Genomic DNA, 13,469 nt, shown 5'->3' with positions numbered 1-13,469 from the left:
CCAGTATTTTATTATAAATGTTCATACCAAAGAATATTTTAGTCGCAAAAGTAAAAACACGATGTATAAAAATATCATTTATTTTTCATTACTTACATGCGTAACAAACCAAGAAAATATTTTCTAAGGGTTCCACTTATTATAATAAATTAGTTCGAAATAATACAAATCCACTATTAAAACTTGGACTTAAATTTGACTAGCTAGCACGAGCCACGAAGCATTGATGCGTTTTGGAGTCATGTTGTTTTAATTCGCACAGCCGAAAAGGCAATAACGTTTCTTTCTCCCAGGCGCACTCATTTTCATCAATTTATAGTGATTATACTATAAATTATTAATTAAACAACTGTACCGATATTCGGAACCTAATAATAATATTGAGAATGGCAACACTGCGTAGTCGGTCGTATTGTCCTTTTCTAGCATATACGTCCTTCTCTCTCCCACACTCCCACCACTCAGGCAGGTTGCTTTGACAGTTAAACAAGGCAAATTTTCAAGTCATTGGCTTGCTGTTTTTCCATCTGGAAGGTCGTGAAGCTAAACTGCTGGTGAGTTTTTGAATTTGTACCCCAGTTTAGCTGACTATATTGAAAAACAGTTTCTAACGGTTTTTGCCGTTCGAAATAAATATTTAAATTTAGTTGTCCGATAAACTACCTAGCAAATAAAAACGATCCGGAATAGTGATGTGCAAGTGTTTTCAAAGGCTGCCTGCGCGCACCGTGGCTATGCCAATGAAAATACTAAAACACATAATTATGTTAGAAAACACATCGAGCTGGTAAAGCGTGCACGTGTCACCATTAGAATTTAATTTTATACCTACATTAAGTCTCTTCCGAGTCTTGTTAGTTTAAATCTTTGTGTGTGTATAATAACGGTTGAAATTATGGAGGCATACCCTTCAGTTTTCAAGTGATTTGTGTTTTCGAATACGAAAGGATCGGATAGTTAATACGTGTTAAGTAGAACCTACGAGGGGTGTTCAAAATATTCTCGGTATGAGAATGAAAACAAACAAGTACGAAAAGTTTGATATTTTTATTTTTCAATATACTCCCCCCCTATGTTAATCCCCTTAAAAGATCGATCAATTATTTTTTTTTAATCCCTCATAAAAATATTTTTTATCTTTGGTGTAAAAATGCTCCTCCACTGCAGCCTTCAATGCTTCATCGTCAGAAAAAAAAAATCCACGCAGATCCTTTTTAAGATTGGGGAACAAAAAGAAGTCGCTGGGGGCTAAGTCCGGACTATACGGTGGGTGAGTAACAGTTTCAAACCCACATTCAACAATAGCTGCCTTGGCAATATGAGCAGTATGGACGGGGGCGTTGTCACACAGAAGCAGAACACCTTTGGTTAACTTTCCTCGCCTCTTTTCTTTGATTGCATCCTTTAATTGACGTAGAATGTTAGCGTAGTACTGTCGTGTGATATTTACACCTTTTTCTTTATAATCGATTAGTAATATTCCTTTACAATCCCAAAATATCGTGGCCATGACCTTGCCAGCTGAAGGGACGACCTTGAACTTTTTGGGATGAGCTGAACCCTTAATGTGCCACTGCATGGACTCTTGTTTACTCTCTGGGTCATAATGATGAACCCAGGTTTCATCTCCAGTAACTATTCTTTGCAGCACCTCATTAGGATTTTCACCGCACAGGTCAATAACATCGGAACAACACGCTACACGCATGTCTTTTTGAAGCCGAGTCAGCATTCGCGGAACCCATCTTGCACTTACTTTTGACATATTAAGATGGTCATGGATAATATCATGTACGATACCAATAGAAAGATTGGTTACTTGAGCTATAGATTTTACCTTCACTCGACCATCTTCCAATATAAGTTTTTCCACTTTATCAATATTTTCTTGTGAAGTAGCTACTACAGGCCGACCAGGTCTAGGGTCATCTTCAATACTCTCCCTTCCACGTTTAAATTCGCTTGACCACTTTTGAATGGTAGATAAAGAAGGAGCAGACTCACGGTAAACACAATCCATTTCCTCTTTCATGGTTTTTTGATTTTTACCCTGTTTTGTCGAGAATCTTATGACGCATTGATGTTCTAATTTAGTTAACATTGTCAATTCGCACATGATGTTCATGTTTGTTCAGCAATTGCAGAAAAACAAAAGAACATCTCGGTTCCAATTATATATTTTTTTAATGTCAATGAATAAACCTTAGCGGCCAGTAACGAAAGAAATTTAAGAAGAGGTTGTAAGATATCAATACCGAGAATATTTTGAACGCCCCTCGTATGTATTGAGGTAGAAGTTTATAGACGTGTAGGTTTTATCTGCCCAAGTATCTATCAGCAATTTGTCTTTTTATCCCGTTCCGGGTTAGTATAATATTGCAAAATTATTTTTTTGTGAATTAAATTGCTGATAAATAAGTGTACCCGCTTAGGAGTCGACGAAGCTCCGCCTTCGCGGGGCTTCTATTTCCGCTCTGAGGGACACAAGGTAACGAACAAACCTACATCGCAAACATTGCATTTATTTTTGTGGAAAGTGAGTACTTCGGCAGTACATAAACTTAAATCTGACTAGACATAGAGAGAGATTAGCATGGCTCTGCGCAAGAATGACATGCGAAATCGTGAAGTATTTCACTCTTGATCTACCAACTTATATCTCTCCAACTAGATATTTAATTTTGAAAAAATTGTTAAAATGTAGGTAGGTTAAAATGTAGGTACCTACTTAAATAAATAACTTAGCAGGTACTTACAGCTTAAAAGGTTAAGGAAAATAACTCTTGCATGTAGTTGCTATATGTGCTTGTGTTATATTGGATTTGAATAACTTGATTATTAATTCGTTACGTAACTACATACAAGAGGGTCAATTCTTAAGCCTACCTACCTACCTACATAAATAGTACACTTGGCATTAACGATACGGGAATCTTTAGATTGATTCATTGACGAAGACGCATGGTTTGGTTCATATTGTCAAATTATATTAGTTAACTGAAGAGTTAAAGTTTAGTTTTGGCAAATCTGCGCGTCACCGTGAATGACACTTTCTAAAAGTGCCTGTAAAAGCCTGCATAAAGCCTTTCACCTTGTCGAGCAAGGAACCCGTAACTAAGGGAATATTACCCATAAACTCAGGGTATTCGATTTGAATGATATTCTTAAACCTACGTCTGTTATGGTTCCACCTGCGTAAGGTGTGCCTAAGAAAATCTTTTATTCGTTCACAAACTAACGTCAAGTTATTTGTGATGAAACCAATATATTATGTACCTATCTAAGCCTGCGCAAGGCTGCCATGTCTCCACCTGCGTAAGGTGTGCCAAAGAATCTTTGATTCATTCACAAACTGACGTCAAGTTATTGATGATAATATTATAACCTATGTAAGCCTGCGCAAGGCATGTCAGACATATTCACAGAAATATAAATGATATGGTCATAACACATGCGAGCAAGTAAGCCACAATCAGAAAAATATTACAAAAATGAATTTGTAAATATCTCCTTTTAGAGAAAGTAAAAAGGGTTCTAACAAAATCAGTCGAAATAGGCAAGGCTTTGTTATTAGTTTTCATTTTTGTTTACCAATCTATTCTAAAAGGGTCCCAAACACCCTATTGGCTAAGCCCAAAATTGGGCTAATTAACTGTGGTAAAAGTGAAAACTGCTTTCCATTTACATTACATTTCTAAAATTATAAGGTATTAAATAACCTAAGATTCCAGGCCTATCTCGACTCATTTTTATTTTAAAGATGAAAAAATCCTTGCACCCTAATATAAAATTGTGGTCTGGAGACGCTTAGCCTCATAACTTGGGCGGCATAGAGAATACTAAGAGATTTAGTCACCTAATTTCGATTATAAGCCCAGGCAGAAAATTGATAATGAGAATCAGGAGTGGTCAATCCACCAAGGTCCAGACAATCTGTGGACTCTAATTTAATCAGACTATGTAAGCTCACGACAGTGCTTACGGTTCCATTCTGAAATAAGCTATGTTTACAATATAATTCAAATTATATTACTCATGGTGTGAAACAAACAGCCTGCTCAAGGTGTACAAAGGGTCCGATTAACGGCCCTATGAATATCTAAAAAACCTTTGAAGTCTAGGCCTGCTAAGGCAGACTAGAAATAAATACATATGATCTCAATGTAAGAGCGGCTCACAGTTGCATAAATTATATTTGCCTCGAGAGCACTAGACTTTCAGTTAACATGTTTACGAGTACCTACCTATGTACACGACATGACCAAGGTTACCTACCTATTTAACTATTATATCCCTGACTGCCATGGTATAGGAAAATTATCATGTGCTGGCGGTGCTGCACAAGCATGTTTGAAATAAAATATACAAAACTGGCCTGACGGGCGTTTATCAATTATGTATTTTACACCTTGTGTCTGTATTGTGACCTAGGAAGTTTTAAACCACCTGTATCGTAAGTGCTCCTATGCACGGATTAAGTTTATTTTAAACTACCCATGCCCTAACCTCAAGGGCAAGTGCTTCTATGCACGGACTAGATACTGTTATCACTTAATTCACTTATCATGACTTGTCATAGTTTGATACTGAACGTTTAACAAATTTAAGACCGTGGAATGTACCCACTACAAAAAGGTTTTTTAAAAACAGTGACTGAATGGTTTGCACGAACGGTTCTAGCACAACTTCTGGGCGGTCACGTCTAGGGCATGACCCTCTAGTTCTCAATTTATACATAATTATAACATTGTGATACTGTTCGCTTTGCACAATAAAATAGGGAAACAGGAGCACGCCTTGCGAAAAGGCGAAGCTATTTTGAAACGTGAACTTTTCAAAAATAGATTGAAATATATAAATATGTCTTTGATGTGGAACATGTACACCCAAACAAATGCAGTCATTTATTATATGTTAGCAAAACTCTGCCAAAGTGTTAGTCCAGTGTAACCTGAAGGCATCAATGAACAAAAATCTCTTGAAACATGGTGGATTAATTAATTTACACCCCGTCTGTGTCTTGCTCCTACCAAATCCACAATTTAAGGACCTCAACCTATCTAGGTACCCTTCTTGCTCGAGACCTGAAAAAATGTTCACAATAATCTCATGCATTCAAGTGTCGGAAAACTAGGTCCACACACTTAGCGCTACCGTGAATATATATCTAAGAAGTCTGTATACTGCCTTCCAGGAGGCGGGATGTTAATAGACTAGCCTATATCGTAGGCCAGAGATATAGTATACAAAAGCACACTGGCCCAAATCCAGTAATATTATAATTTCAGAATATAAAATAATTGCCAATTCTGCGTATATTTGATATCAAAAAGTTACAGTTATCCTTAGTTCATAAGGAGGATAAGTATACATAAATATCAAATAAATTCGACAAAGTGTTGACTCTAGCATTGGATGAAATAGGTCCCTCTTAAAGGGCCTCTGCACTGTTGACTTTGGGCCCACGGGTGCCCGGCAAAAGGTCGGGGACCCCATGGTTCCGCACAGTTATTGCAAATAATGTAAAATCACTAAATAAACACACAAATCTGCATTTTGGTTAAAACACATGCGATGAGCTAAGGTTTCGAATTAAGTACCTTATTCTTAATAATTTACACACTGGAAAGAGGAAACTGAATATTCAGAACTATGCAATGTCTATAAATGCTTTACATAAATTAAGCCACTTAAGCGTTCAGAATCAATCAAGCGTATGTCTACTAGTAGGCACCAGATAAGGTAAACTTACTGCATATATAGAAATTAATGAGTACAATTTAGGTCACTTGATGATAGCTAAACATGAATATAATCAAAATGAGCCTGCACCTATACAAATATCATTGATAAGGTTCTGTGGCATTTCTATATTAACCATTTGAACGCCAAGAGCACCAAAAAGCGTCATTATCATTACTAGTCGTGCCAACATGAGTGTTATGTTATGGCTTAAGCTCTCAAAATTACCTTCACAATTTTAAGTAAGGTTTGTTTAGGTACATTAGCTCGCGTTCGCGTTAGTAAAGCGTACAAAGGATTAAATGCATTTTATAGCTATAACCAAGTATATAGCTCACATTGGCTCACAGTCATGAAAGGAATTCAGACATTTTAGTAAGTAGGTACCCAATACTAACTTTGTGGGTAGTGATAGTGATATAACGAATATGTACAATATTCGTCTACTTAATCCCGAGAGATTTTGGAAATAAGAAAGGTCTTGTCCTTGTTACATTCCTGCAACTGCTTACTTTACTAGATAATTATTATCAAATTTGTTAATAATTGGGAGTTATAAATAAAAACTACTCGAGTACTTTATAAATAATTCTTATCTCTTCATAGTTTAATTACATCACTCCTTATCACAGATGCTGTATGCTCCTTGAAGAGTAGACTGACTTAAAATCTCATCTTCTTTTACCTAGTTTCACATACATATAATTAAGTATAGCACCCTTGTGGTGACTCACTTATCCTCTTTGAAAATTTATAAGTACCTACATTAAGTACATATATAAAATGTAAAGTTAGTATCATAATATAATTTTATATCAAAATGTATGCTTTACTAACTACCTCTCTCCTCACAAGTGTTAAAATAAAGGGTGTACTACATAATTAATTAAACACTCGTAATATAATAATATTACATATACATAATAACTACATGTATAATCACATTGGCTTGGCGTCTTCCCACCACCAGGCGATAACAAACACGTCTCAATATTATTATTAGGTTCCGAATATCGGTACAGTTGTTTAATGACAGCGTTTTACACAAAAATAAAACGCTAATTAAATAACTTACCATATTCGGAACCTAAAGTTTTAATCCTGCCTGGTGTAAATATGAATAATTTTGAGACAATGACTTGAAAATTTGCCTTGTTTAACTGTCAAAGCAACCTGCCTGAGTGGTGGGAGTGTGGGAGAGAGAAGGACGTATATGCTAGAAAAGGACAATACGACCGACTACGCAGTGTTGCCATTCTCAATATTATTATTAGGTTCCGAATATGGTAAGTTATTTAATTAGCGTTTTATTTTTGTGTAAAACGCTGTCATTAAAATTACAAAAAATTAGAATCTTCTGTTTGACTTTTATAGTTTGACGGTTACTATGTTCTTTGTTTTAACGTTTCCTTTCACGTAAGGCACTTGGCGAAACTATTTAGTTAAATGTTCTTAATAAAAACGATTATATTATTTTAATATAAATACAATTATATTAAGACGATTAAAAAATGTGAGGTACCTAAATTACTGAAAATATTAAACGTTTCATACTTGAAACGGAATTTATAGCAGGAGATCTAAGGTCCACCACCTTGCATTTTGGAGACAAAGCAAACCGCTTGGAACAGGTGTTCCTGGGGGTGATCTGAGCTGATTAAGCCCGGTTGCCAAGAGGTTCCCCCCAGCAGGTGGGCAGGGGAGGGGGGGTAAAAGTGCCTCCGGCGCGCCTCACTCTAAGCTTTATATCTGCATACATTGTAACATGGCAAACCTGCATGTATATACAGCCACCGCGCGCACTGGCCGGTTGGAAATAAAAAACTAAGGGTTTCGCCGTCTTTTGTTTTTTCTTCGTAAAATTTTCCTTTGGAAATGTTGTCGGATATAGCACAATTCTGTAATTATTATTTTAATGCGACTGTATGGTTATAATTAGTGATAAAGTTTAATACTAGGGCTGCTACTAATGCAGGTAAAGTTTGTATAATTGTATATATAGCATTAAGTTTAGGTTTATGTTGAAATTAAACCTAATCCAAGTCTTATTTGTACGAAATGTACGTCACTGGTTCTCGTAACGGAATAAGGCTTGGGTTAGGTTTCGACTACAAGTCTAAGAACGTACGATTGTTCCAGCCCTTCCTTCTACCTTTAAATTGAAGAGCTACTTATTACTGTTGCTGCTTATTGTTTGGACGTTTGCTGCTGAAGCTTTTCTTTACCCACGGACCTCGCTGAGCCTGCGTTGCCAAAGCTGATTCCCGCACCCGCGGCCTAAGTTGATCGTACGGTTCGACAAAGAATGGGATTCAAGAACGTTAAGGCCAGTGACGATATTTTATTGGTTTAGATTCAAGTACTGACAGAAATTAGTTTATTTTATTGTACATATTTTCATATTATATTATTTACTATAAAGAACCTAGTTTTCATTTACCGCTCTAGCTAGCCGGTTACAACATCTCGCAACTATATCAAGTTTGGTGTCTTTTTCGTGTAATTCGAGGATGAAGAATTCAGTTCTGTGACTAAATTTTACACTCACCCATACAAAAAATTCGAGAAATTCAAAATTCAAAAAAAACTTTTAATTTTTTTTTCGTAAATCCTCTAAAAAAATTTTAACTATGAGGATTTGCTCTAGAAAAAAAATACCTGTGAATAGCCCAGTTATCCTACTATACAGAATAGTAAACTTGTCAAACATTTTTTTCATAACTCTGTTAAAAAAAAATGTTTTGTGTCGCGCGGCGTACCTGCATTGTAAGAGCGGTATACAGCGTTTAGGATTTTTAAGTATGTTTACATGATTTCTGATAAGTTGTTATTCTTCTGGTTGTAGATTACATTAATAAATTACTTCTGTAAGTGATATATATACAAATATAAATTAAATATATAAATAAAGATGTTGGGAAAACTTTCGCCAACAGAGTTAAGTATTATAAATGTGATAAAATTAACATTATTATTTGCATGTCTTTTCCATATCTCGGGACCATGGGGTCCCGGACCTTTGGGAGGCGTACGTGGGGACGCAGCCAACAGCGCAGAGGCCCTTTAAGGCACGTTAATAAAAAAGCAAGGGATACATGTGGTGGATACTATCCCCGAACGCACAATGTAATACATCCGGAGATGGTCCCCGCCAGGTGCAAAGACTATTACAGTGCAGCACTTTTGTGCTGCGATGGGAACTAAGGTCATGGGCTATAGATTTGAAAGTTGGATGGACTGGATAATGGGCTATGGGAGAGACTAGCGGACACCTGCCGTGACAATCAGTCTCAAAATTGTAAATGACAGGTGGTGACTCGCCAACTCATTGAGTGGGCCCCGCAATGGCCGCACGCACAGTGCGACAACAGGGCAACACTTTGGAGTGGCTGTGAGGTTGTCGAGAGGTGAGTCTGCGGTAGCCAGATCCCGGTAATCCGTTCAGCAGGCCGCCGGCGTTATGACATTTTACACTTCCAACCTGGAGCATAGGTCCCGCTCTTGCGACTCCATTCTGGCCGCCCAATCAAGGCAAGCACAGAGGCGAGGGCCAGATGACAGGGCCCTCTGGAATAGGGGTCCGCGGTGTCGTCACTCACCGTCAGCTCGCCACAAGCTGCCCCCGCGGGACATTATTATTATTATTGTGGTGTTGTGGGCCTTTGAGTGTCGCATTGACCAGCACTGATTTATTGTGACGGCCCTTTAAGTTCATTACTAATGCCCGTTGCATCCAGAAAGTTCCAGATTCTTTGGGCCGTAATGTTTTGACACAAGAACAGAGAATGTGCATTGCAGTCTCCTCTGACTCCTGACAGAACCTGCATGTCGCATCTTATTTCTTGCCAATTTGAAACATATATGTTTGTTCAACTTGCAGTGTCCAGTCAGTATTCTGGTCACCGCGCAGGTTTTGTGCCTTTTGAGTCTTAAAAGCGCCTTAGCAGTTTTGCTGTTGAACCCTTTGATCAGAGCTTTCGAGTGTTCTTGTCCTTTAACGAACTTCCACCAATCGATTACTCTCGTTTCTTCTAAGTTGCTGAGCAGAGAATATGCATCTCGTTTTGTGCTTCCACAGAAGGGTTCTGGGCCGACCAGGGGTGTGTCAGCGCCCTTTCTAGCAAGTTCGTCCGCTTCTTCGTTTCCGTTAATGTCGGAGTGCCCTGGTACCCATCTAAGTGTAACTTTGTTGGAGTAAACCAGTGCATTTAGGTTTGTTTTACAGTTCTGGACTAGTTTTGAGTTTGACTCAAGGGATTCTAGTGCCAGCGGAGCAGCCTGGCTGTCTGAGTTGATGTAGATAAGCTGGTGTCTTAGGTTTCTATCCAGGTTGATCTCCGCACATTTGTTGACGGCGAAGACTTCTGCCTGGAAGATTGAGGCCAATGTGCCCATGCTGACGCTAGCTCTGAGCTTAGATCTCTCACCATAGATCCCACATCCTACATCATTGCCTTTCTTGGAAGCATCTGTATACCAGATGTGGCTTCCCTCTTCGACGTACATTTGGTTGTTGATCCATTTGTCTCTAGGAGGTTTTTCTACTGTGTACAGTTTGGTGAGACGACATTTGGTGTGCGTGTCATCAGTGGGCATGCTAGGGGTTCTATTCGCGAAAACCCAGGCCTTTAGATTGGTTAATGCCTGAGAGCGCCATTTTGGCCTGTTTAGCGTGCATATTCTGTAGACGCACTGCTTGGCCTCCTTTTGCACCTGCAAGTGGAGTGGTATGATGTCCAGCAGTGCATCTAGGGCCGCTCCCGGTGTCGAGGAGTAGGCGCCTGTTACTGTTAAACAAGCCGTGCGTTGCAGGCTGTTTAGAGTGTCTATTGCTGTCTTTTGGCTGGTTTTGTTACACCAGACTGCGGAGGCGTAGGTGACAATTGGCCCCACTACCGCTGTGTATAACCACATAGCAATTTGGATCTTAAGCCCCATCTTGCTCCTGCCATTCGACAGCATGACCACATGGCCATTTTCACTATTTGTATAATGTTTCTCAGGTGAGGGTTCCAAGTTAACTTTTGGTCAAAGGTGACCCCTAGATACTTGACCTCTGCCGAGAACGGTATTATTTGTCCATTAAGTCTTGGTTTTGTGAGTTTATCGAGCTTCCGTTTCCTTGTGAATGGTTAAATGGCTATTACAGTCTTGCTCGGATTAATGGATAAGTCATTTTCTCTACACCATTTGAATATTGTGTTTAGAGCTCCTTGCATTAGGTTGGATATTGTGTTGAGGCAAGGGCCTTTGACGATGACTACAAGGTCGTCGGCATATCCTTGTGTATCAAAGTCTTGGCCTGACATGATTGCAAGAAGTTGGTCCACTGCTAGGGTCCATAATAGTGGGGATAAAACGCCTCCTTGTAGACACTCTTTAGTGGTATAAAATTCATGCTCTATATATAGTATTGATGGTCAGAGTGGCTACTCTGTTTGAGAGCATGCTTTGTACCCATCTGGTGGTTTCGTCTACTCCCTTTGATTTCATACCATTGAGTATGGTCTCTGTGGGCGTATTGTCGAAAGCACCTTCAACATCAGGGAACGCACATAGAGCGGTTTGCTTTGCCTCTAGGGTTTTCTGCACCTTGTCAACCTGGTTGAAAATTATTTCGGCGACACGGCGGTTTTTGGCGCACGGCGCGATTTGGTCTATGTTTGGGGATAGATTATAGCCCCTCAGCAACAACCACCATGCCCTGCTGACTGGGGCTGGTCCAAACAACAAGGTTATTGGGAGCCCATATGGACAAGCCTACCTGCGGCGGCTGCTGCTTGTTTAGAGCGTATTCGTTGCCGCTGCAAAACAAAATGCGCAGGGAGGTGCAACTACGTTAAAAAAAACCTAAAATGCACAGTCCCATGGGCATGTAATGGCAATTACGAACAATATATATCTTATTTTAACCCGCATTTTTTGTCAAACATCTCCTATGTTCATTTTATCACATTTATAATACTTAACTCTATTAGCGAAAGTTTTCCCAACATCTTTATATATATATTTAATTTATATTTGTATATATATCACGTCCAGAAGTAATTTATTAATGTAATCTACCACCAGAAGAATAACAACTTATCAGAAATCATCTAAACATACTTAAAAATCCTAAACGTTGCATACCACTCTTACAATGCAAGTACGCCGCGCGACACGAAACATTTTTTTTAACAGAGTTATGAAAAAAAATGTTTGACAAGTTTACTATTCTGTATAGTAGGAGAACTGGGCTATTCACAGGTATTTTTTTTCTAGAGCAAATCCTCATAGTATACATTTCGTAGAGGATTTTCGAAAAAAAAAATCTAAAGATTTTTTTTGAATTTTGAATTTTTCGAATTTTTTGTATGGGTGAGTGAAAATTTAGTCACAGAAATGAATTCTTCATCCTCGAATTATACGAAAATGACACCAAACTTGATATAGTTGCGAGATGTATGCAGATATAAAGCTTAGAGTGAGGCGCGCCGGAGGCACTTTTACCCCCCCTCCCCTGCCCGGGACTGCCCTCACTACTGGGGGAACCTCTTGGCAACCGGGCTTAATCAGCTCAGGTCACCCCCAGGAACACCTGTTCCAAGCGGTTTGCTTTGTCTCCAAAATGCAAGATCCCCTTAGAAAACGGGACCTTAGATCTCCTGCTATTGTGATAAAAATGCAAAGACAAAGTTTTTTTTCTTTTTAACAATTATGGCCTGGATGCGTGTTTTTTAAGACATCACAGACAAAGCGGTGACACCATCTAGTTGATTTACATGGAAGCATCAGGTGAGGAAATGTTGCTGTAAACATAATGCTGACTGCGCTAGTTTCCATATATAAGGTACCCCTCTTTGAAGTTTCGCCCCCTGGACAGTTGTCAATTTATGTCATTCATTCAAATTGTTTGCGGTTTATAAGGGGTTTATTTTAAATAATATTAATAATGTCTATAATACTGAGTGAAGTTCGCAAACTATTATTTAAGCTCTTAAATAATTACGACAATGTGCGAAGTCGACGTGTAGCGTTGTATAACGAAAAACTGCAATGTTTACAACTCCTAAACAAATGTAAACAAATTAGGAGTTTGGTGCTCTATAAATATTTTGATACTTAGCATATTTGGCATAGTACTTATGTATTTTTTGGTGATGGATTAATATTACGGTATTATCGATTTAAACTACATTTAATTTTTCGCCTTGTTACAATGGTATATGGTGAGAAAGTGTTAACATATGTGTTTATCGTTGACTGTACTTTACATAGTGGTAGAAATTATGTGAGCTGACTTTGAGTGCACGTCACTCCATCACATATTTCACTTATATCCTTAGGTACCTTACGTGTGCACAGAAAATCAAAAATGTTTTCTAGTATCAAAACTATAATTCCTACTACAGAAAGTGTGACCAGCCCAAGATTTTTTGAATTCCCCGCCAAATATTTGTGTAATATTTCAGTAGCCAGACTCTACTTTAGTTTCTACGTAGTATCTTCTTAGTAGTTTGTGCTCATAATTCAGTAACTGAAGACAGGGACGTAGCTGTACGTTAATAGTGGTAACAGACTATCGCACCGCACCAAGGTCATTGTGCGACGCACCCATAAGTAAGAGCGAGAAAGCGATATCTCTTTCTCGCTCTTACTTATCGGTGCGTCGCACAATGACCTTGGTACGGTGCGATAGTGTGTTATGGCCTTAACATTTCTACGTATAGCTCTGTCACTGTCGT

General features: G+C 38.5%; 1 non-coding gene across 1 annotated transcript; it reads left to right on the top strand.

The window, feature by feature from the left end:
- Positions 1-2,540: 2,540 nt before the first annotated feature.
- LOC134799058 (U6 spliceosomal RNA) lies at positions 2,541-2,644 on the top strand. Its single transcript, XR_010145328.1, has one exon. It is a non-coding gene; the product is annotated as a U6 spliceosomal RNA (small nuclear RNA).
- Positions 2,645-13,469: the final 10,825 nt, after the last annotated feature.

The sequence above is a fragment of the Cydia splendana genome, chromosome 17, assembly GCF_910591565.1.
Source record: "Cydia splendana chromosome 17, ilCydSple1.2, whole genome shotgun sequence".
NCBI classification, from domain to species: Eukaryota; Metazoa; Arthropoda; class Insecta; order Lepidoptera; family Tortricidae; genus Cydia; species Cydia splendana.
This window is presented reverse-complemented; position numbering and strand designations above follow the sequence as displayed.